The following is a 23644-nucleotide window of genomic DNA, read 5'->3' on the forward strand; positions in this document are numbered from 1 at the left end:
CACTTCTCTAATTCCAAATTCTACAGATTCTTCCCCAAAACCTTCTAAACGAATCCATCCCCAGATATGAAAAGATGACCTAACGGCAGGAATCAGGGGTGAGCCACAGGCAGCAGTGGCCTCCAGAATCACAGAAGGGTGCACATTCCATACCCCCCTCAGCACAGAGAAGCTCATCCACAGACAAAAACACCATGCTGGCCAATCAGGATACAAGCCACAGTTTTCAACCTCTGCTCAAAAAAGTCGAATCCAAACTCCCTAGCCTGTCATTTAAAAAATTTTCCATGAGCTGGTCTCACCTTAAATTTCAGTCCTTGCTTCTCCACTGGGAGCGTCTGATCTGGTGAGACTGGACAAGGAATTTTCCCTCATGCTGGGGGCACCATCTTTTCTTCCCACCACCTGCATCTGCCCGTTCTTTGAGGGCAGTTGAAATGCCGCTTGCTCCCTGAACCTGCAGGCCCAGTGCTCTCCTTTGACAGCACCCGTGAGAGCCACCTGGCCAGGCTGTTGGGACACGTTCCTCACTCATCTCCCTTCTCCATCAGTGGCCTTCAGGGAAAACTACAGCAGTGTGGGAACCCCACCTGTGGTGGTGACACAGGCCCCACTGGGTGGGGACAGGTCCCTGAGCTCAGGGCTGCAGGTTACCTAGCTGGGTCCTGCCCTGCCCCCTTTAGAAACCATGCTCGCAGCCAAGACCCCATCGGGGTGGAAGAGCAGCCCAGCCCCGCCCTGCAGCTGCACTCACTCCCAGCTGTTCCAGGGCCTGTGCAAAGCAATTGCCTCCTGAGCCGGGGCTGCAGCTGCAAGCACACATGTGGGAGGAAAGGAGGCGGGGGCCAAGCAGCAGATGAGGCTGTAGCCTGCAATTACAGTGGGCCAGTGGGCCAGCTCGAGTATGGCTGGGCAGAGGAGGTAGGGCTGGGGGCTAATGTGGTTCTCGTGTCTCTTGGCCTAAGAACCTACGTCTGGGCGCTGAGGGACAGGGCAGTGCCGCAGGGGCACAGAGCGGGTGTCCCAAGGGCTGGGAATTTATGCTGCTGCTAGTGTGGAGGCTTGGGTCCCACTGTCTGTAGGATGCGGGAAGGGCTGAGTGTGGATGGGGCCCACACTTGTGACGCTTCCTGAATGCCTGTATTGCACACTAAGCTCTTGCATCCAGCCCTGGACTCGGGCCTTCAGAAGCTTCCACAGTGGCACTGGGTCTGAGGAGCCAGGATCCCATCCCTGGTGCTCAGCGGCCCCCGGGTTCTTCTGCATGGTGACCCTTGGTGAGCAAGGCCTGAGGCTCAAGGCAGTCAGGGTTCTCATGGGCAGGCTGCTGCAGGGCCAAAGGGGCAGCTCCATCGCATCCCCTGACATGGAGACACCATCTTCACATAAAATCACACTCAGAGGCTCCGAGCAGATGTGACTTTGGAAAACACTTCAGCCAAGGACAAACACCAACTTCAGGAGGGGCAGCTGCCCGGGGCAGCCCAGCTTGACTCACATCAAGGCCTGGCAGACCCAGGGGGCACATTCCTCCTCTATGCAGTGGAGGCTCAGGCAACTTCCTTGGGGAATCTCTGACGTGGGTTCTCCTGTGCCTGGGACCAGTCAAGGAGCGAACTGCTCCCCGTCCTTGCAGAGGGTGTGCTAGGCCCTAGCATGGGGCCTGGTGCTGGCAGGGGACGGTTTCAGAGCCAGAGGAAGGTGTGTGGGCTGAAGATGGCAGCGCTGGGGTGGCAATGGGTTCGGCAGGGAGCATAGGTTCGGGGTACGTGGGTGCCAAGGCCCAGAAGCCAGGAGGAGGCAGGAGGGACAGCATTGTGGCTAGAACCTGGGAAGAGACAGAGGGGATCCCCAAGGTGGGTCCCCAGTTTAAAGTCACAGGTGCCCTCTGCTGTGGCCACAGATGGCCAGGGAATTGGAAAACCCCACTGCATGGAGTTGGCCCAGGCAGGGCTGGACACCCATCGGGAGCACCCCAAGTGCAGGGTGGGTGACTGGGAGCTGGCCTGGGGGTACAGCTGCTGCCCGGCTGACAAAAATTCACCAATGGTTGCCGTGGTTCAGATGTCCCTCTCATGGCCATGGCTGGGGAACACAGTGGAGAATGGGCACAGGCTCACAGGTCAGTGAGGACAGTGCAGGTGTCGGGGACTTGAGGGAGGGGAGTAGCACTGGGCAGGCCCCTGGCCAAGCCTGGATGACGGGGCAGGTGGAAGGGCAGGGAGTACCATGTGCCTGGCCGTGCACTGTGGACACGGGGGCTTCCCTGCTCCCATCCTGGTGGCCAGAGTGAGGATGTTCTATGCTCCTTCAAGGACATCAACCACCTCCCCTTCCTGGGACCTTGGACAAGACGCACTGTCCAGGTTCCCCCCACCGGCCTCACAGGGTCTGGTGAGTATGGCAGTGAGACAGGGCCATTCTTGGCCCAGGCTGCAGTGAGTACTCGGCCAACCTGGCCACAGTCTGGTCACTGGGGACTTGGTGTCTGCTGCCCACAGGCCTAAGGACCCCAACACCCATCCCAGCCCAGGCTCCCCAAGGCTGGGCAGATGAGGGTGAGAGGCCCCTGTTCACTGGGACCCATTCTTGACAGGCTGGGCTGGGCTGTGCAGGGGCACACCTGCTCTGGGGGGATGTGGGGTGGGGACACTCCTGGGCCTGGTTCTGTTGGCCCCAAGGACAGACATGGCATCCCTGGCAACAGCTACACCAGAGGCTCAGGAGCCAAGACACAGAGCCGAGGCCGACCGGGCCCCTACTGGGGATCAGTTACAGGGGCTGCAGATGTGGAGGGACTCTCTGGGAGGGGGTCAGCACCAGGGGATAGACAGGGGCTGCAGTCCCCCCAACCCCAGGCTGGGACAGAGGATGAGCCAGCCCCCACCCTTCCCCACCCAGCATTCCCCAGGGGCTGCTGTCACCCTGCACACAAGAATCTGTCCCAGGCTGTCACCATCTGACACTGCCCAGGCTCTCCCCTCGGAATCCCTGATTAGCAACTATGGCCACCCTTGTCTCTCCCACTAACCTTGGGCAGAGCACAGGGACCCTGATCCCACCTGCACGGCTGCCCACCTCCACCCCCAGTATGGTGCATAACTGGTCTGGGGGGGGGGGATCCCAGGACGGTGCATGCTTGGGGAGCCCCAGCACCCAGGCAGTGGAATGCCAGGGAGGAGCCATCCCTGCTGGTCATAGCACGGTCACTGCAGACCATGGGTGGGCCTCAGCGCTGAGGACCCACCAGCACACAGAAGGTGTTCAGTAAATGCTGGAGGAGTAAGTGAGGGTCCACGTGGTGTGAAACTCCTGTGCCCTGGAACCCTATCCAGACTCCAGCACTGTGACATTTATTTCTCCCACCCAAAGCCCCCCTCAGTGACACCCTGGGACCCTTAACAAATGCCTTTTTCTTCCAGGGTCCATCTGGACCTCAGGGCCCTCTAGGATACCCAGGACCTCCAGGTGTCAAGGTAACCGACCACCAGGCTGGGGATAAAGGACTTTGTTGAAGGGAGTGAGATGGGGTCTCAGGAGCTCGCTCCTTCCAACCCACCTCCCTTCCCTGGCCACTCTGTCATCCTCTAATTTCAGGGTGCAGATGGAATTCGGGGTCTGAGGGGCCATAAGATGCAAAGGTGAGCAGAACTTCCCAGCACCTCACTCCTGCCATCGCTGCTCCTCAGCCTGCCCCTGGCTGCCCTCCAGCTCCTGAGCCCACTCTTCCACCCATGTTCTCAGAATCCTCCATTAGAGCCCCTGGGTCTCTGTCATCTGTGGGGTCATCTCACCTCCACCTTTCTCAGGGGATGGCTTTCTGAGGTTCAAAGGTGACATAGATGTGAAAGGTGTCAGGCTGAGTAGAGACGCCACACTGGCCCCAGCTCCATGTCCTAATGATTCTCCACTCTGGAGCCCCCAAGCACCAGTTCATTCCCCGGAGGCCCCGGGCTCCGCAATTCCAGTGCTGTGCATCCTTGGGGGCCTGGTCCCTGCAGGACGGCAAACCCACGATCTGCATCACGCTGGCCCTGGATCACCACACTCTCTATACCGCACAGGCTCCCTCTCCTGCAACAGCTCCTGGGATCCACCAGCCCCACTCGGCCTCACTGGTGCCCCTTTCTCCTCTGGCCACAGATCTCATCCCCAGGCCTCCACACCCACCTCTCCCACTCTCTCACTCATGGTGAGGCTGGAGCCCTGGTTCCAGAGGAGAGGATGGTCCCAAGGAGCAAAAGGAACACAATGAACTGACTAGAGATCCTGGGCTTCCCAGGGCTTGCAGGCAAGGTGATGATGGGAAGAGAGGTCTGTGCCTGGACCCTCTAGGGATGTGGGCACTAGGTCAGGGCGGGCATGGGGGGTGCCTGCAGCTGACATCAGCCAGTCAATTGAAGATGGCCATGCATTAATTATGCTCCTCTCTCTATAAATGGCACCTTCTGGCTGCTGATGGGTTGAGGAGCGTATAGGAGAAGTCAAGGAAAAGCTGCTGTTGTGAAGAGTTGATTGGAGACGAGGCACAGAGTGGCTGCAGGTCCCAGGCAAAGTGAACATGCCGAGACTCAGAGCGGCGGCAGCTTCGAAAAGGGAGTGTCAAACAGCAGTGAGACCTGTGGCCTCCAGGGCTGACTCCCCCTAGCCCTCGCCATGTGGAGGCACTGTGCTAAGGTGTCCTCTCCATCCTGTGAGGTGGGCGTGGATGGTCCTGTTTTGCAGATGAGACTCTCCAGAGGCACACGAAGGCACACCGGCAGTGACGGGCAGGCCAGGGGCTGAGTCAGGGCAGTCTGGCTGCAGAATTGCTGCTTCCGACCCTTGCTCCGGGCAGGAGGAGCCCTGGAGCATCAGGAGGAAGGAGACAGGTTGGGGAGTTGGGGTGTTGTGCCACGTGGGCAAAGGGCAGGGGGCCTGCAGGGTGACTGGTCTTGGTGGATGGAGCAGGAGTGGGTGTTGGGGCAGATGGTACTGAGGTCGGCAGGTGGGCTGCAGCTGGACCACAGTGACCCTGACGACTTGACAGGGCTGCAGGCACAGGGAAGCAGGGTCCCAGCACTAGAGTTGCGGAAAATTCACCCTCTGGAAGGAGAGACTGCAAAAGGCGGCCATGGGGCAGGAGAGAAGGGGCTAGGAGTTGGGGTGTGTGGGTGCATTGCGGGATGGGGCATGGCCCTCACATGGGAGGGTCGGGGGCTCCAGGGAGTAGCACCTGGGCCTCCTCTCACTCCTAATTGCTCCCTGTCCCTCCGCAGGGCAAGCTGGGTGTTCCTGGTCTGCCTGGTTACCCCGGATGCCAGGAACTCAGGGTGACACCGGGTGTGTGCCCCTCCTCCTTTTCACTTCCCTGACTTTGATTCCAGGGAACACAGACTAGCAGAGCAGTGGGGGGCCCTCAAGAGTGTTTAGCGGCCCCCAATCTACAGATGAGAGGAGGCTGAGAGCAGCAGGGGTTTGTCCCAGGCTACCTCGTTTTTGGCAGGATCCGGGTCTCCACATCGCTGCCTGCATGGCCTCTGCTGGCCCCCTCTGCCCCTTCCCGAGCCTGGCCTCTCATAACTTCTCAATTTCCCCGTTTCTCCTTCCTCACCAGTGGCTCCTGGGATTTCCTGGCTTTCCTGGAGTCAGTAGAGAGAACGGAGCCTGGGGAAGCTGGGGGTAGGGAGAAGGTGTGGAGGGAAAGGCTGGAGGGGTGTGGAGGGGCTCTGTGGGGAGTCACACCCTGGGGGATGTCCACTCCATTTCCACCAGGGCCTGTCAAGGAAGTCAGGGCCTCGAGGAGAATGGGGCCTCATAAGTGCAAGGGAGAGAAACGGGGGGCTCAAGGTCCAAATGGGTTTGGGTTTTTCTGACAACAACACTCCTCTCTCTAGGGTCCACAGGGTCAGTGGGGTCCCCGAATTGCCACTGGGAAGTCTGGAGCTAAGGTGAGTGGTCTCTGCAGGGATCCACCTGCCCCCTGCCCACTGAGCCCCAGCTCTCCCTCAACTGCCTGACCTTGGCGACAACTGAGGAGCAGCTCCTCCCACTCTGTTTCCCCCATAGGGAACATCGGGGGTGAAGGCCTCCATGGGCCCCCCAGAGAGAGGGTGTGTGTGGCATGAGTGTCCTCTCTCTCCACGCTCCCAGGGAGCCTGAGTGAGCCAGCTCCTTCCTCACCCCAGCGAGGACCGCAGCTCCTGCCCCCATTCTCCTGACTCAGCCCACCTCTCTCCCTAGGGTCTTCCTGATTAATGTGTCTGGCCCTCTGCCTCCCTTTTTGCAGGCCATAAACTCTAGTCTTGTCTCAGGGGCCAAGAGAAGCCCCTTCCCCCAGGAGGCCTTCACTGTCTCACTGTAGTGACCTTGGAGCACTTATCCTGGCCTCTGCCCCAGAAATGGGCCCACCTCCCTAAACAATAAGCCTTATTTCTGCTCCTCCTTCAGGGCCCACAAAGCGCCCCAGGAGGCATTGGGAACCTGGGTGCCCCTGGAGAGATGGTCACTGGGAAGGGGGTGAATGGACAAGTATTTCAACTGAGGGATGAAAGTTGGTTTTCTGCCAATTTTGATTGGGGAGACACAAAAGAATGAGATGTGGGGAATACCAGGATTTTTTGAGAGGGCAAATAGGTTTTTGACCTCAATCTCTTTGCAGGGGGAGCCAGGAGATTCAGGATCTCCAGGGATCCAGGGTGAGACAGGTGTCAAGCAGAGCGACAGCTCCAGGGCCCTACTTTCCAACCCCCTTCACCCTCCTCACTGCACCCCACTTTTCCTGTGACCTCTTTGAGCTGGAGCTCCTCTGAGGCCAGGAGTATCTGCTTTGGACCATACTCTGAATTAGCCCTTCCCCTCTTACCTCCAAGGGAAAGAGACCAGGGTCTCCCCTTATAGGCTGGACTTTCTGTGTCTGTCACATTGTCCCTGAGGGCAGTAGGGGGTGGCTCTGAAGGTGTCTCGGAAGCAGACGCTGCATCCCTGATCTTCAAGACCCCCCAGACCATCTGTGCCCTTCACTTGTTCTGCAGCACCCATGTGGGGAGCATGGGGAGAATACAGTAGAGTTGGGGCAGCTGGGAGAGGCGGGACCACCAGGGCCTAAAGGACACTAGGGTCAGGTGACAGCCCTAAAGGGAACCCTGCGATTTTGGGGGCATGGAGGCTGAGGCCTCTCAGCCCTTGTGAATGACAGCCCTGGGATTATGGGTGTCTGCGAGCAAGGATCTTGGAGTGTGGGGATCTCAGGAGTGGGGGGATGCCTGGAAGGGAGGCTCTGGGAATGGGATCTCCTGGGAGGACTCATGGGGTCTGGGATCCAAAGAGAAAGTGTGAAAGGCCCTGTGGCTAATACCCTGAAGCATTAGATGGCATGCAGTGAGTGCATGAAGTGGAGAGGGGGCACTTCGATAAAATCACCTTTCACCCTTCCTATACAATCAAAGATATCCTAGGTTTAATTTTTCTCCTCCTCCTTTTAATAATGCTAGTACTATCTTCACCTGACCTCCTGAGCAACTCAGATAATTACACCTTAGCCAGCCCCTCAGAATAGCCATCTACTTTATTTTATTATCAGGATGAGAAACCTATTCAAACTATGACTAATCGGCACGTTACAAACCATCGCCTAATTTCATATGAAGTTACCCTAGCTATCAGCCTATTATCAGTTCTACTGATAAGCAGCTCATTCAATTTATACATACTTATCACAACAGAAGACTCCCTCTGACTACTCCTACCATCATGACCCCGAGCCATAATATTATTTATGTCTATATTAGCAGAAACTAACCAAGCCCCTTTTGACCTAACAGAAGGAGAATCAGTTAGTCTCAGGTTTCAACATCGAATATGCCACAGGTCCATTTGGCCTCTTCTTTATAGCAGAATACATGAATATTATAATAATAAATTCCCTAACTACTACAATTTTCCTAGGAACAACTGTACTCTATGTATTCACCAGAACTCTATACTACATATTTCATTACCAAGATCCTCCTCTTAACCTCCCCATTTTTATGAATTCGAACAGCCTATCCCCAATTCTGCTATGATTAACTTACACATCTCCTATGAAAAAACTTTCTACCACTTACACTAGCATTCTGTGTATGCTATATCTCAATACCCATCATAATCTCCAGCATCCCACCCGAAATGTAAGAAATATGTCTGACAAAAGAATTACTTTGATAAGAGTAAACAATAGAGGTTAAAATCCTCATATTTCTAGAACTACAGGAATTGAACACATCCCTGAGAATCCAAAATTCTCCGTGCTACCTATCACACCACCTCCCAGCTAAATAAGCTATCAAGCCCATACCCCAAAAATGTTGGTTACATCCTTCCCATACTAATTAACCTATTAGCTCAACTTACCATCTACTTTACTGTTTCTGCAGGTACCCTTATCACAATGCTAGCCTCACACTGATTTTTTTGTCTGAACAGGCTTAGAAATAAATATACTAGCCCTCATCCCAATCTTAATTAAAAAATAAATCCCCACTCCACAGAAGCAGCCACTAAATATTTCCTTATACAAGCAACCGCATCTATAGTCCTCATAATCAGTATTCTTTCCAATAATCTGTTATCTGGACAGTGAACAACAATAAATACTGTTAACCAGTTTTCATCCCTAATAATAATAATAGCCTTAGTAACAAAATTAGGAAGAACCCCCTTTCACTTCTGAGTTCCAGAAGTAACCCAAGGAAATTCTCCAACATCTGGCATACTTCTCCCCACATGACAAAAACTAGCCCCTATTTCAATTCAATTCAATCAAATTTTTCCATCAGTAAATACGAGTATTCTCCTATCTATCTATTTGAGTGGGCAGTTGAGGAGGACTCAACCAAACTCAACTATGTAAAATTTGAGCCTCCTCCTCAATCACTCCCTAGACTGAATAATAGCAGTATTAATGTATAACCCAAACATTACCATTTTTAACCTAATTACCTATTTCATCCCAACAATTACTGCATTCCAAGTACTCAACCTGAATTCAAGCACCACAACCTTATCACTATCTCACATCTGAAACAAATTAACATGATTAATATCTATAATCCTATCAATTTTATTATCTCTGGGAGGCTTACCCCCATTAACAGGATTCCTACCTAAATGAATTATTATCCAAGAGTTCACAAAAAATAACAGTCTTATATCCCAACCATCATAGCCATCATAGCTTTACTCAACCTCTATTTTTATATATGCTTAACTTACTCCACTTCAGTGACAATATTCCCCACATCCAATAATATAAAAAGAAAATGACAGTTTCCTCCCCCGACTCATCATCTTCTTTACCTTCCTCCTACCAATATCTCCACTGACACTATTTATAATCTAGAAATGTAGGTTAAGTAAGACCAAGAGCCTTCAAAGCTCTTAGCAAGTAAATTATACTTAAGTTCTGTAAAAACCTAAGGACTGCAAAATTCTACTCCGTATCAATTGAACGCAAATCAATCACTTTAATTAAGCTAAGCCCTTACTAGATTGATAGGACTTAAACCCATGAAAATTTAATTAACAGCTAAACACCCTAATCAACTGGCTTCAATCTACTTCTCCTGCTGTAGGGGGAGAAAGGTGGGCAAAGCCCTGGCAAGATTGAAGCTGCTTCTTTGAATTTGCAATTCAACGTGAAAATCACCTCGGGGCTGTAAAAAGAGGTCTTGACCTCTGTGTTTAGATTACAGTCTAATGCTTACTCAGCCATTTTACCTTTTTCTCACTTCACTTATGTTCACCAACTGTTGTCTATTCTCAACCAACCATAAAGGTATCGGGACATCTATCTACTATTCAGCGCATGAGCAGGGATAGTGGGTACAGCTTCAAGCCTCTTTATTCAAGCTGAACTGGGCCAACCAGGTACTCTTTTAGGAGATGATCAAATTTATAATGTCATCGTTACAGTTCATGCATTTGTCATAATTTTCTTTATAGTAATACCAATTATAATTGGAGGCTTCGGCAACTGATTAGTTCCTCTGATAATTGCCTCCCCCCCCATATAGCATTTTCCTGCATAAATAATAGGAGTTTCTGACTCCTCTCACCCTCTTTCCTACTATTACTTGCATCCACTATAGTAGAGGCAGGCGCTAGAACCAGCTGAACAGTCTACTCCACTACCCCTTAGCAGGAAATCTAACACATGCGGGAGCCTCTGTAGATTTAACCATCTTTCCACTCCATTTGGCAGGTGTTTCTTCTATTTTAGGGCCTATTAACTTTATTACCACAATTATTAATATAAACCCCCCGCCATGTCCCCTCTTCATCTGATCAGTCTTAATTACGGCAGTTCTTCTACTCCTTTCTCTCCCAGTCCTAGCTGCCGGCATTACTATATTGTTAACTGACTGCAATCTTAATACTACTTTTTTCAACCCAGCTAGTGGAGGTGATCCTATCTTACATCAGCATTCATTCTGATTCTTTGGTCACCCTGAAGTGTACATCCTCATCTTACTGGGCTTAGGATAATTTCCCATATCGTAACATATTATTCCAGAAAAAAAAGAACCATTTGGGTATATGGGCAGAGTATGAGCCATAATATCAATTGGCTTCTTAGGGTTTATCGTATGGGCCCACCACATATTTACAGTAGGAATAGATGTAGATACACGAGCATATTTCACCTCTGCTACTATAATTATTGCTATTCCTGCTGGCGTTAAAGTCTTTAGCTGGCTAGCTATACTTCACAGCAGTAGTTATCAAATAATCCCCCACAATGCTCTGAGCCCTGGGATTTATTTTCCTTTTTACAATAGGAGGCCTAACGGGCATTGTACTAGCCAGTTCATCACTGGATATTGTACTACATGATACATATTATGTTGTAGCCCCTTTCCATTATGTCTTATCAAAAGGAGCCGTATTTGCCATTATGGGAGGCTTTGTTCACTGATTCCGCCTATTTTCAGGTTATACACTCAATCAAATCTATGCTAAAACTCACTTTGCTATTATATTTGTAATGTGAATTTAACTTTTTTCCCACAGCACTTCCTTGGCCTACCTGGTATGCCTCGACGTTACTCCAGTTACCCTGATGCGTACACCGCATGAAACATTATTTCATCTGTAGGCTCATTTATTTCCCTAACAGCAGTAATACTAATAATTTTCATGGTCTGAGAAGCCTTCACTTCAAAATGAAAAGTTAATAGTTGAGCAACCATCTACCAACTTAGAGACTATATGACTGTCCACCAATCCATCACACATTCGAAGAACCAACCTACATGAAGACCTAAGTGAAAAAGGAAGGAATCAAACCTCCCAGAGCCTGGTTTCAAGCCAATCCCATAACCTCTATGACCTTCTCAATAAGATATTAGTAAAATTATTTCATAACTTGTCAAAGTTAAGTTATAGGTTAAGCTGTATATCTCTTAATGGCCCATCCGGTTCAATTAGGTCTTCAAGATGCTTCATCTCCTATTATAGAAGAACTACTTACCTTCCATGATCACACCCTTATAATTGTTTTCCTAATTAGTTCCCTGGTTCTATACATTATTTCTCTAATACTCACAACAAAACTGACCAACAATAGCACCATAGATGCCCAAGAAATAGAGACTGTCTGAATTATCTTGCCTGCTATCATTTTAATCTTAACTGCCCTCCCATCCCTACGTATGTTATAACAAATGAAGTCAACAAGCCTTCTCTCACCATTAAAACAATTGGACATCAATGGTATTGAAGCTACGAGTATACACATTATGAAGAGTTAAGCTTCAATTCTTATATGCTTCCAACAGCAGACCTAAAACCAGAAGAACATAGACTCCTTGAAGTCGATAACCGAACAATCCTCCCAATAGAAATTCCCTTCCGCTGTTAACCTCATCTGAAGATGTCCTGCACTCATGAATTATTCCCTCATTAGGTTTAAAAACAGATGCAGTCCCTGGGCGCTTAAACCAATTTACCTCAACCACTACACAACCAGGCCTCTACTATGGACAATGCTCAGAAATGTGTGGATCTAATCACAGTTTTATACCTATTGTTCTAGAATTAGTTCCATTAAAAACTTTTGAAACTTGATCTGTATCCACACCATAATATCACTGTAAAGTTACCCCAGTGTTAACCTTTTAAAGACCGAGAGAAATCATACCTCTCTAGAGTGAATGCCTCAGCTGGATACTTCCACATGACCTATTATTTTATCAATAATCGTAACTTTATTTTCCATTATTCAATTAAAAATATCAAATTTCATCTACCATACACCCCCTTCACCAAAAATAAAGTACAAAAACATAACAACCCTTGAAAACTAAATGAACAAAAATCTGTTCACCTCATTTATTGCCCCAAGGGTTACCCGCAGCAGCACTAATCATCTTGTTCCCCTCCACACTCCTTCCAACCTCCAACTATCTAATCAATAACTGATTAATTTCTATTCAACAATGACTAGTTCAACTTATCCTAATACAAATAATTATACATAACATTAAAGGACAAGCCTGATCCCTTATACTGATATCTCTAACTCTCTTTATTGCCTTAACCAATCTCCTTGGACTCCTACCGGACTCATTTACACCAACTACCCAACCATCAGTAAATCTAGCTATAGCAATCCCCTTATAAGCAGGCACAGTAATCACGGGCTTCCGCTTTAAAACTAATAACTCCTTAGCTCACTTCCTACCACAAGGCACACGCATACCACTTATTCCCATACCAGTATTCATCGAAACCTTTAGTCTATTTATTCAACCAATAGCACTAGCTGTACATCTAACAGCCAACATTACAGCCAGTCACTTACTCATGCACTTAATTGGAGGAATCACACTAGTATTATCAACTATTAACCTTCCCACAGCTTCAATCACCTTTATTATTCTAATTCTGTTAGCCATGCTCGAATCTGCTGTGGCCCTTATCCAAGCTTATGTCTTTACGCTTTTAGTAAGCCTTTATTTATATGACAATACATAATGACCCACCAAACACACGCCTATCATTTCGTCAAACCCAGCCCTTGACTGTTAGCAGGGGCTCTCTCAGCTCTCCTAATAACATCCGGCCTAGCTATATGATTTCACTTTAACTCTATTACTCTTTTAACCCTAGGCCTACTAACCAATACATTGACTGTATATCAATGGTGATATGACATTATCCGAGAAAGTACATTTCAAGGCCATCATATGACAACTGTTCAAAAAGGCCTCCGATATGGAATAGTCCTATTTATTATCTCAGAAGTATTTTTCTTTGCTGGATTCTTTTGAGCATTCTACCATTCTAGTCTAGCCCCAACTCCAGAATTAGGAGGACACTGACCTCCAACAGGCATTTCTCCCCTCAACCCCCTGGAAGTACCCTCCTGAACACATTTCAATTACTTGAGCCCATCACAGCCTAATAGAAAATAATTGAAAACAAGTAATTCAAGCACTACTTTTCACAATTATCTTAGGCATTTGCTTCACCCTCCTACAAGTCTCAGAATACTTAGAGGCTCCCTTTGCTATTTCTGATGGAATTTATGGCCCAACATTTTGTATAGCTACAGGATTTTATGGGCTTCACGTCATTATCGGATCAACATTCCTTACTATCTGCCTTCTCCACCAATTAAAATGCCACTTTACATCTAGCCATCATTTTGGCTTTGAAGCCACCGCCTGATATTGACACTTTGTAGATGTAGTATGACTATGCTTGTATATTTCTATCTACTGATGAGGGTCTTACTCTTTTAGTACAAACAGTACCACTGACTTCCAATCAATTAGTTTCGATGGTATCTGAAAAAGAGTAATTAACCTAACGCTAGCCCTAGTAATCAACACCCTACTAGTCCTGTCACTTACAGCTATTACATTCTGACTCCCACAACTTAATATTTATACAGAAAAATCCAGCCCCTACGAATGCGGATTTGACTCGTTATCCTCCACCCGCATTCCTTTCTCCATAAAATCATTTCTAGTAGCCATCACATTCCTCCTATTTGACTTAGAAATCGCCCTACTACTACCCTTACCATGAGCCCTTCAAACAAGTAACCTGACACTAACAATTAGTACATCCCTTATGCTAGTTATCATTTTAATCCCAGGGTTAACTTATGAATGAACTCAAAAAGGATTAGACTGAACTGAATTGGTAACTAGTTTAAGCCAAAATAAATGATTTTGACTCATTAGTTATGACAGAACATGTTTACCAGATGCCCCCTATTTACATAAATATTAAATTCGCATATACCATATCACTTCTGGGGGTATTAATCTATCGATCCCACCTAATATCAGCAGTTCTTCTACTCCTTTCTCTCCCAGTCTTAGCTGCCAGCATTACTATATATAAATACTACTTTTTTCCTACTATGCCTAGAGGAATAATATTATAATTATTCATCATAAATACCCTTATAACTTTAAATATACATTTTACCCTAGCAACCGTAGTACCCATCACCCTACTAGTATTTGCTGCCTGCAAAACTGCAGTGGGCCTTGCCTTACTAGTTTCAATTTCCAACACATATGGCTTAGACTATGTGCATAACCTAAATTTACTTCGATGCTAAAAATTATCATTCTAACAATCATACTGCTACCAATAACATGACTCTCTAAAAATCCTATACTCAGAATTAATATAACCACTCACAGCCTAATTATCAGCTTTATTGCCCAATTATTCTTTAATCAATTCAACGACAATCTATTCAACTTCTCATCAACTTTCTCCTCTGATCCCCTAACACCACACCTTCTAATCTTAACAGCCTGGCCATTACCTCTTATAGCAAGCCAGTATCACCTCTCCAGTGAATCACTCCCATGGAAAAAGCTCTATATTTCCTTATTGGTCTCCCTACAGGTTTTTCTAATTACAGCATTACAGCCACAGAACTAATCATATTTTATATTCTCTTTGAAACTACACTTATCCCCACCTTAATTATTATTACCCTCTGGGGCAACCAGAACGCCTCAATGCAAGCACATATTTCTTACTTTATACACTAGTAGGATCTCTCCCCCTACTTATTATACTTACTTACACCCAAAATATCCTAGGCTAACTGAGCATAATAACATTTAATACCCAAGAACTATTAATTTCCTGATCCAACAACTTTATATGGTGTGTATAATGGCTTTTATGGTAAAAATACCCCTATACGGACTTCACCTATGACTTCCTAAAGCCCGTGTAGAAACCCCTATTGCCGGCTCAATAGTACTTGCAGCAGGACTCCTAAAACTAGGCGGCTGCGGCCTAATATGACTCAACCCTTATCCTCAGCCCCCTGACAGAATATATAGTCTATCCCTTCCTCATGTTATCCTTATGAGGTATAGTTATGACGAGCTCTATCTGTCTATGACAAACTGAGCTAAAGTCACTTATTGCATATTCCTCCGTAAGCCATATGGCACTTGTTATTATGGCCATCCTCATTCCAATCCCCTGAAGCTTTACCGGTGCAATTATCCTCATAATTGCCCACGGACTTACTTCGTCCCTACTTTTCTGCCTAGCAAATTCAAATTACAAGCGAATCCACAGACGAATCATATTACTCTCTCGAGGGCTTCAAACATTATTTCCACTAATAGCCTTTTGATGGCTTATAGCAAATCTTACTAACCTTGCCTTACCCCCCTCCACTAATCTAATAGGAGAACTCCTCGTAATAGTGGCTTCATTCTCCTGATCAAATATTACCATTATGCTTATAGGACATAATATATTAATTACAGCCCTTTATTTCCTTCACATGCTTGTCACAACACAACGACGAACACTTACTTATTATATAACAGTATTAAGCCCTCCTTTACATGAGAAACTGTATTAATATTTATACACCTTTCACCTATTCTCCTATTATCTCTAAACCCTAAAACTATTATACAGTCTATACCCTACAAATACAGTTTAATCAAAACATTAGATTATGGATCTAATAGTAGAAGTCTGCTGCTTCTTATTTACCGAGAAAGTGTGCAAGAACGGCTAACTCATGCCCCCATGCCTAACAACATGGCTTTCTCAACTTTTAGAGGATGAGAGCTATCTGTTGGTCCTAGGAACCAAAAATATTGGTGGAACTCCAAACAAAAGTAATAATCACGTATTACCATAATAACCTTAATCTCCTTAACCTTACCAATTATTATTACCTTCATCAACCCTTACAAGAAGAACTCGTACCCATCTTACGTAAAAATAGCTATCACATGCACCTTCACCATCAGCCTCATTCCCACAACAATGTTTATATATACAGACCAATAACCCATCATCTCAAACTGATATTGAATAACAATCCAAACCCTTAAACTCTCATTAAGCTTCAAACTAGACTACTTCTCCATAATGTTTATTCCAGTAGCACTATTTGCCACCTGATTATAGAATTCTCAATATGATATATAAAGTCAGATCCTACTATTAATCAGTTTTTCAAATATTTATTTTCCTCACCACAATATTAATTCTAGTTACTGCCAACAACTTTTTCAACTTTTTATTGGATGAGAAGGTGTAGGAATTGTGTCTTTTCTACTAACTGGCTGATGACATGGCTGAGCAGATGCTAATACAGCAGCCCTGCAAGCGATCCTACATAATCGCATTGGCGATATTGGCTTCATTTTAGCTATAGCATGATTCCTCATATCCTCCAATACATGAGAGACTCAACAATTATTTATCCTAAATCCTACCCCCGATCTTCCATTAATTGGCCTTCCCTTAGCAGCAGCAGGAAAAACAGCCCAACTTGGCCTCCACTCCTGACTTCCTTCCGCCATGGAAGGCCTGGCCCCTGTCTCAGCCCTACTCCACTCTAGCACTATAGCTGTGGCAGGGGTTTTCCTAGTTACTCGTTTCCACCCCTTCATAGAAAATAATGTGTTAATCCAAACCCTTACACTATGTCTAGGAGCTATTACCACTTTATTTATAGCAATCTGTGCTTTAACACAATGATATTGAAAAAACCGTAGCATTCTCCACCTCAAGTCAACTAGGCCTTAGAAAAACCACAATTGGTATTAATCAACCACACCCAGCATTCCAACACATCTGCACCCACGCCTTTTTCAAAGCTGTATTATTTATGTGTTCAGGATCCATCATCCACAGCCTCAACGATGAACAAGACATCTGAAAAATAAGAGGACTATTTAAGACTTTACCCCTTACTTTCTCCTCCCTTCTTATTGTCAGCCTAGCACTTACGGGTATGCCCTTCCTCACAGACTTTTACTCTAAAGATCTCATCATCGAAACCACAAACACATCATATACCAATGCCTGAGCCCTCTCTATTACTTTCATTGCCACTTCCCTAACAAGTGTCTACAGTATCCAACTTATTTTCTTTGCCCTAATAGGACAACCCCACTTCCCAACCCTAATCAACATTAATGAAAATAATCCTTCCCTAATAAATCCAATTAAACACCTTATAGTTGACAGCATCTTCGCTGGGTTTCTCCTCACCAATAGCATTGCCCCTGCTTCATCCCCCCAAACAACAATAGCACCTCATCTAAAACTTGCAGCCCTAGGTGTAACCATCCTAGGGCTTTTACTGGCTATAGAACTGAGTTCTATAACTAATAATCTTAAAATAAAACACCCATTACAAATATTCAACTTTTCTAACATATTAGGATTTTACTCAATCACAATTCACCATATAACCCCTCACTCAAGCCTATCTACAAGCCAAAACCTGGCATCACTTCTATTAGATCTAATTTGACTAGAAAAGTCCATACCAAAAACAATTTCACAAACCCAAATCACAGCCTCCGTTACTATAACTACTCAAAAAGGCCTAATTGAATCTTATTTCCTCTTCTTTTATTCCATCCTTTTTGACTTTACTCTTAAGTATTTAATCTGTTGCCCTGAGTAATTTCAATTACAACATCAACACCAGCCAACAATGTTCAACCAGCAACCACCACCAATCAACACCCATAATTATAGAAAGCACCTGCACCCACAGAATCCTCACAAACCAACCCTGGCCCCTCACCCTCAAAAATTATTCAACTTCTCATACTATTAAAATTAACTACAACCACCAGCCCATCATACTCAGCCATTCATCAACTTAACACCAACTCTATTGCTAAACCCAATAATAAAGTTCCTAAAACCACAATGCTTGATCCTCACTCCTCTGGATATTCCTCAATAGCCATCACCACAGTATAGCCAAAAACAACCATCATCCCCCACAAGTAAATCAAAAAGACTATTAATCCCATAAAAGCCCCACTATAATTTAGTACAATAACGTAACCCGCAGCATCACTAATTAACCCTAAGACCCCATAAATAGGAGGTTTAGAAGAACAACCTACAAATCCCATAACCAAAAGAACACTTAATAAGAACAAAGCATATGTCATTATTCCCACATGGACTATAACCATGACTAATGATAAGAAAAACCATTGTTATATTTCAACTATAAGAACACTAATGACCATAATACGTAAAACAAATCCACTAATAAAAATCATTAATTATTCACTCATCGACCCCCCCACTCCATCTCATATCTCTATATGATGAAACTTGGGCTGACTTCTTGGCACCTGTTTAATCCTTCAGCTCATCACAGGTTTATATCTGACCGTACATTACACACCAGATACCCCAATTTCTTTCTCTTCAGTTGCCTATATTAACCGAGATGTGAACTACAGCTGAATTATCCGCTTTTTTCACGCTAACGGTACTTCGACATTCTTCATCTGCCTCTTCCTACATGTCGGCCGAGGCTTATATTATGGCTCATTCACATATTTAGAACCCTGAAATACTGGCATTATTCTCTTGCTTGCAACCACAGCAACAGCATTTACAGGCTATGCACTTCCATGAGGCCAAATAGCATTCTGAGGCGCTACAGTAATCACAGACCTAATGTCAGCTACTCCATATGTCGGGACTGACCTTGTCCAGTGAATCTGAGGTGGAATTTCAGTTGACAAAGCCACTCTTACACGATTCTTCACCTTCCATTTCATCTTACGTTTCATCATTATAGCACTAACAATTCTCCACCTTCTATTCCTTCATGAAACAGGGTCTAATAACCCCTCAGGAATCTCATCACACTCCGATAAAAGAGACCCTCTTCCTAGGGAGGTGGTGTGGGGGATTGGTCAGAGTGGTGGGAAAAACTACAGGGAAAGGACACAAACCTTCTGAAAGGTTGGAAGCTTCTACAGAGCCCCAGGAGGAGAAGAGTTGAAGGCAGCTGTTCTATAACCCTGAGGTACAGGGCAAGGAGTAGCTACAAGGGAGTGTGGGGGAATTTTTCTTAAACAAGATTGTTCACTTACATCTATCAGGAACTGACCTTTGATCATCCGTGCACCTGATGTTCCCTGAAAGGGGAACAATAAATGTTAATTACCTACAGGTTGTGTTGGCTCCAGATTTTCACCATTGTGCCTGCACTGAATAAAAGCAAGCAGCTCCAGCTTCTCATGGCTGCTCCCTGGCCACCGGAGCCAGGCAGTCACCTAGCTGCTCTTACACAGCATACCTGTGTCTGAGTACTAATTTCATCCATCAGCCAGGGTCTGTGGGACAGATCTGGCAAGGTGACAGGCACTGTCTGTACAGAGAGAGAGGGTGGCGTGTGCCTGTGGTAGTCTGTGTTGAGCGGGCTTAAGGGGCTGTGACCTTGATCCTTGTTCTCTCTTTGGATCAGGGTCTTGGTTTTCCTGGAGACCCTGACCCCCCTGGAGAAGGTGACTCGGGTGTCTTAGGGAGGGGGAAGGGGAAAAGAGGGTGGGGCTTCTATGAGGAGCCTCCACGTGGCTAATGGGCTTGGGTACTGGGAAGCTGGAGATATGGCAGGACAGGCAGGGGGATGGGAGAATTGGCAGTTTTAGGGGTGATGCCAGCCATGTTGGGGCCTCCTCTGGCCTTGCTTCACCCCTGCAGGGCCAGGACAGTGCTAAGGGTGACTGTGGCAAGGATGGCGAACCAGGACAATCTGTGAATGACCAGTGACCCCACCACCCCCACTGAGCCCCAGCCTTCAGCCCCTTAGCCCTCTTCTATACCCACTCCTGAGAGGTCCCTTGGCTGGAGGCCAAACATGCACCCATCCCAATTCTTCTCTTCCTAGGCATTCCCTGGTCCTGCTGGGGAGAATAGACCCCCTGGGCCACTAGTCAAGTGGGTGAGTGAGGTAGGCTCTGGGACCTTGGGAGGCAGTCCCTGGGCCATGTGGTAGAGATTGGGCAATTGCTGGTGGGGCGGGCAGGGAGATGCCTGGTATCTGTGCTGTCCCTGATGTGTGCATGGCGGGGGGTGCATGAGCACATGGGGTTATGAGTCTGTGACGTCCTGGGTATGTTGTTCCTGAGGTTTGGTGAACATGTTCTCAACAGCGGTGGTCATGTTTACTGACCAATCAATGGACACTGGAGGAGGGACGGGCCAGCTTTTCTGCTGGGCCAGAGGTTAACCTGGGGTGCACGACTGGCTCTTCCCCAAATGCACAGACGCCTCTGCATTTTCACAACAGGACCTCTGCATCTGTGTGTGTGTGCCATGTGTGTGCAGTGTGTGCAATGTGTCTATAGTATGTGCATGTGTGCAGTGTGTGTGTGTGTGTGTGTGTGTAGCACAGGAAGGGGAAGAGTGGCGCCTGGCTGCCCAGGCCTCGTATTCTCTCCCTTACCGTCCCATTTTCAGGGTCCCTCTGGCATGCCTGGTCCCCAGGGCCAATGAGGAGTAAAGCCCAGGTGAAAGAGAGGCTGCCCCTGGGTGCTGGAGCCTCCCCTCTGCCTTCCTGTCCCTCAGGTGCCTCTGTCTCCAGATGTCTATCCACCCCCATCCATGTATCCCATGTTGACTCCTTCTGGGGACAGGGGTTTCCTACATTTATTGCTGCCCTGGGGCTCCCAGGCTTCGGGCCCTCCTCCCTGCCTCACCCCTTCCACCTTGAACCCCTCCTCCAATTCACATCCCCTCTGCTGCCTTTCAGGACACACTCCTTGTGTGCGTTTCAGGGCCTCCAGCTGCTGTGGGTGCCTTGGGTCCCACAGGCCCAGCTGGTGCTGATGGTCTGAGGGGCTCTGGGGCTCAGTGTGAGTCACTGCAGGCAAAGGCTGGGCTTGGGGAGGAGGGTGAAAAGCCCGGGGAGGAGTGCAGTGTGGGGTGCTCCTCCCCATCCCTGGGGTCCCCTCAAACCTGCAGGGTCAGTCAGCAAGGCCGACCTGGAGCCACAGGCCAGGCTGGGCCTTCCAGTCCTGTGGTGAGTGACTGGGATGGGGCTGGTGAGGGGTGAGGGGTGAGGGTGGGCGCCCTGGGGCAGCCAGCTAAGGCCCTGCAGGAAGTGGGAGGTGATGGGAGAACCGAGTTTCCGCCTCTCTCTGGAGAGAGGGACTTCCTGTCTCCCCAAAGGGACCCCCAGGGCTTCCTGGCTTCGGGAGCGATGCTGGAGCCGAGGAAGAGAAGGTGAGCGACAGACACATGGCCAGGTGTGTCTCCCATCACCCTCAGCCCTGAAGCCTGTGGGACTCTGAGGGGCTGCTCTGCTCCAGGCCCCCAGTCGCCAGGCCCCCGGGGTCCCTGCTCAGTGAGGACCACCCACAGACCCTGTGCCCAGGGCATTCTCTGTGTCTTGGCCTTTCTCCCCCATCCACGTGACTCCTCCTGTGTTCCCCGACCACCTGCTCCCTTCTCTAGGGGCCACTCAGGTCTCACTGGACAGATTGGGCCCCCTGGGGGAGCAGGGAGAGAATGGGGATCAGGGTCTTCCTGGCCCTCAGGGCTCCCCTGGACAGAATGGGAGAGGTGAGTGGAGGGCCTGGTCTTGGAGGGTTGGGGGAGGGGTGGGAAGTGCGAGGATGGGGTTAAAACTCAGCTGTGGGTGAGGGAGCAGATGCTCCGGAGCTTGGGGGGAGGAGGGCCCAGTTGAGCCAGGTCCTTCCCTAGGGTACCCCAGGAGCATCCACCCCACTGGTCCTGGAGACCCCCTGGCCTCCCCGTGAGCACCGCCTCTGTTCCTCCACTAAATCCTGAACCCCACTGTTCCCTCCCTTGACTTCCAGTGTAACACGCCAAGTCCTCGGGGTCCCCATTTGTCCTCATGCCTCCAGTGCTTCCTCCCCACACTTCCAGAGTGCCAATGTCCCCGGATTTCCTCAGGCCTGCCCCTCCTGTGTAGGAACTCGAGGCTGCTGTGGCCTTGGGATCTGGCCTTTGCACTCCTGAATCCTGTCTTTCCCCTGCCGTGACCGGCTCTTTCTTGTTCCTTGTGTCACAGGGACACTGGCTCAAAAGGAGTCAAAGGAGCCGCAGTGAGTGACCCCTGTTGGACTAGACACTGTCTCTTCAGGGAAAACAGACTCCCCCAGGGAGCCCCTGATTCCCAACCAGGAGACTGACTTCACCCTTCTGTGACCTTGATCCCATGTGTGACGTCTTGACCTCTCCATGACCTCATTTGTCCTCACCCGACAGGAGAGGACCACGACCCCAACCAGGGCTGTGCTTGGGAGGCCTTCTGGATTTTCTGCAACTTGGCAGCAACAGGGGAAGCTTGTGGGACCCCCGGGATGATGCCACAGAGGTGCGAGCTGGTCTCTGGCTGCCCCTCCCTGCCCATAGTGCACCTCCTCAGGACCCAGTGGTTTAGTAGTCGTGGAAATGGAGAGAAGCCTTTGGGAATTCATACTGGAGAAAGGATAGACAGGACTCAGTTATGGGTCGTTTAGGACACTGGGAGATACAGGATGAAGAAACTCTCCCAGAGTCCCAGACTAATTCACAAATTAAAATACAGGCTCCAGCTCTGGCACTGTGGCTCATGCGTGGAATCCACATGCTTTGGGAAGCTAAGGCAGGAGGACAGCTTGAGGCCAGAGCTGGAGGCCAGCCTGAGGACACAGCCAGGAAAAGAAAGTGGCTGCCAGAAGGTGCGGACCGCCGGGCCCCAGGCACCCAGGAGGGATCCGCGGGGAGGGACCCGCAGACCCAGGAAGGCATGCAGCTGCCCCACGGGTGGCCCAGCCTCTTCCTGGCCCCCTCACGTACATGTGCAGAGACCGTTCCTTGTCTCCGGAAGGGGAACTTGGAACAATTCCCACGGGACACCGCGAAAGACGGCGGTCGGGCTTGGGCTCCCCTCTCCGTCCTCGGAGCATGGCCAGGCCCGTGGCTGCTGCTCATTGCCGGAGAGTATGGGAGATGGCCCGGGGGGCGCGCCCGCCAGGGCCCTGCTGTACTACCTGGAACCAAGAGGCCTGGCCGCAGTCTCTGACCCCACTCCCGCAGGGGACTGCACAGGACACGGATGCAGAGGCCGGCGTGGTGGCTGCGCCTGTGGTCCCAGCTGCTCGGGTGAGGCGGGAGGAGCGCGGGAGCCCGGGAGGCCGAGGCTGCAGTGAGCCGAGAGGGCCACTGAGCCCCAGCCTCGGCGACACAGCTACACCCTGTCAAGGAAAGGGGAAGGAAGGAAAAGGAAAGCAAAGAAAAGAAAACAAAAAAGCAGAAGCAAACGGGCAAGAGGCCAGCATGTGGTCCCGGGCTGGCCTCATAGTAAGGATGCTCAGAGGGTTGATTGATT

General features: G+C 48.6%; 3 pseudogenes; all 3 read left to right on the forward strand.

Annotated features, from left to right (window-relative positions):
- The first annotated feature begins 11426 nt into the window (after positions 1–11426).
- On the forward strand, positions 11427–12087 carry LOC129472153 (cytochrome c oxidase subunit 2-like; annotated as a pseudogene).
- Positions 12088–12326: 239 nt separating this feature from the next.
- On the forward strand, positions 12327–12996 carry LOC129471905 (ATP synthase subunit a-like; annotated as a pseudogene).
- Positions 12997–16164: 3168 nt separating this feature from the next.
- Positions 16165–22793, forward strand: LOC129472154 (NADH-ubiquinone oxidoreductase chain 5-like; annotated as a pseudogene).
- The last annotated feature ends 851 nt before the right edge of the window (positions 22794–23644 follow it).

The sequence above is a fragment of the Symphalangus syndactylus genome, chromosome 22 (genome assembly GCF_028878055.3).
Source record: "Symphalangus syndactylus isolate Jambi chromosome 22, NHGRI_mSymSyn1-v2.1_pri, whole genome shotgun sequence".
Classification (NCBI taxonomy): Eukaryota; Metazoa; Chordata; class Mammalia; order Primates; family Hylobatidae; genus Symphalangus; species Symphalangus syndactylus.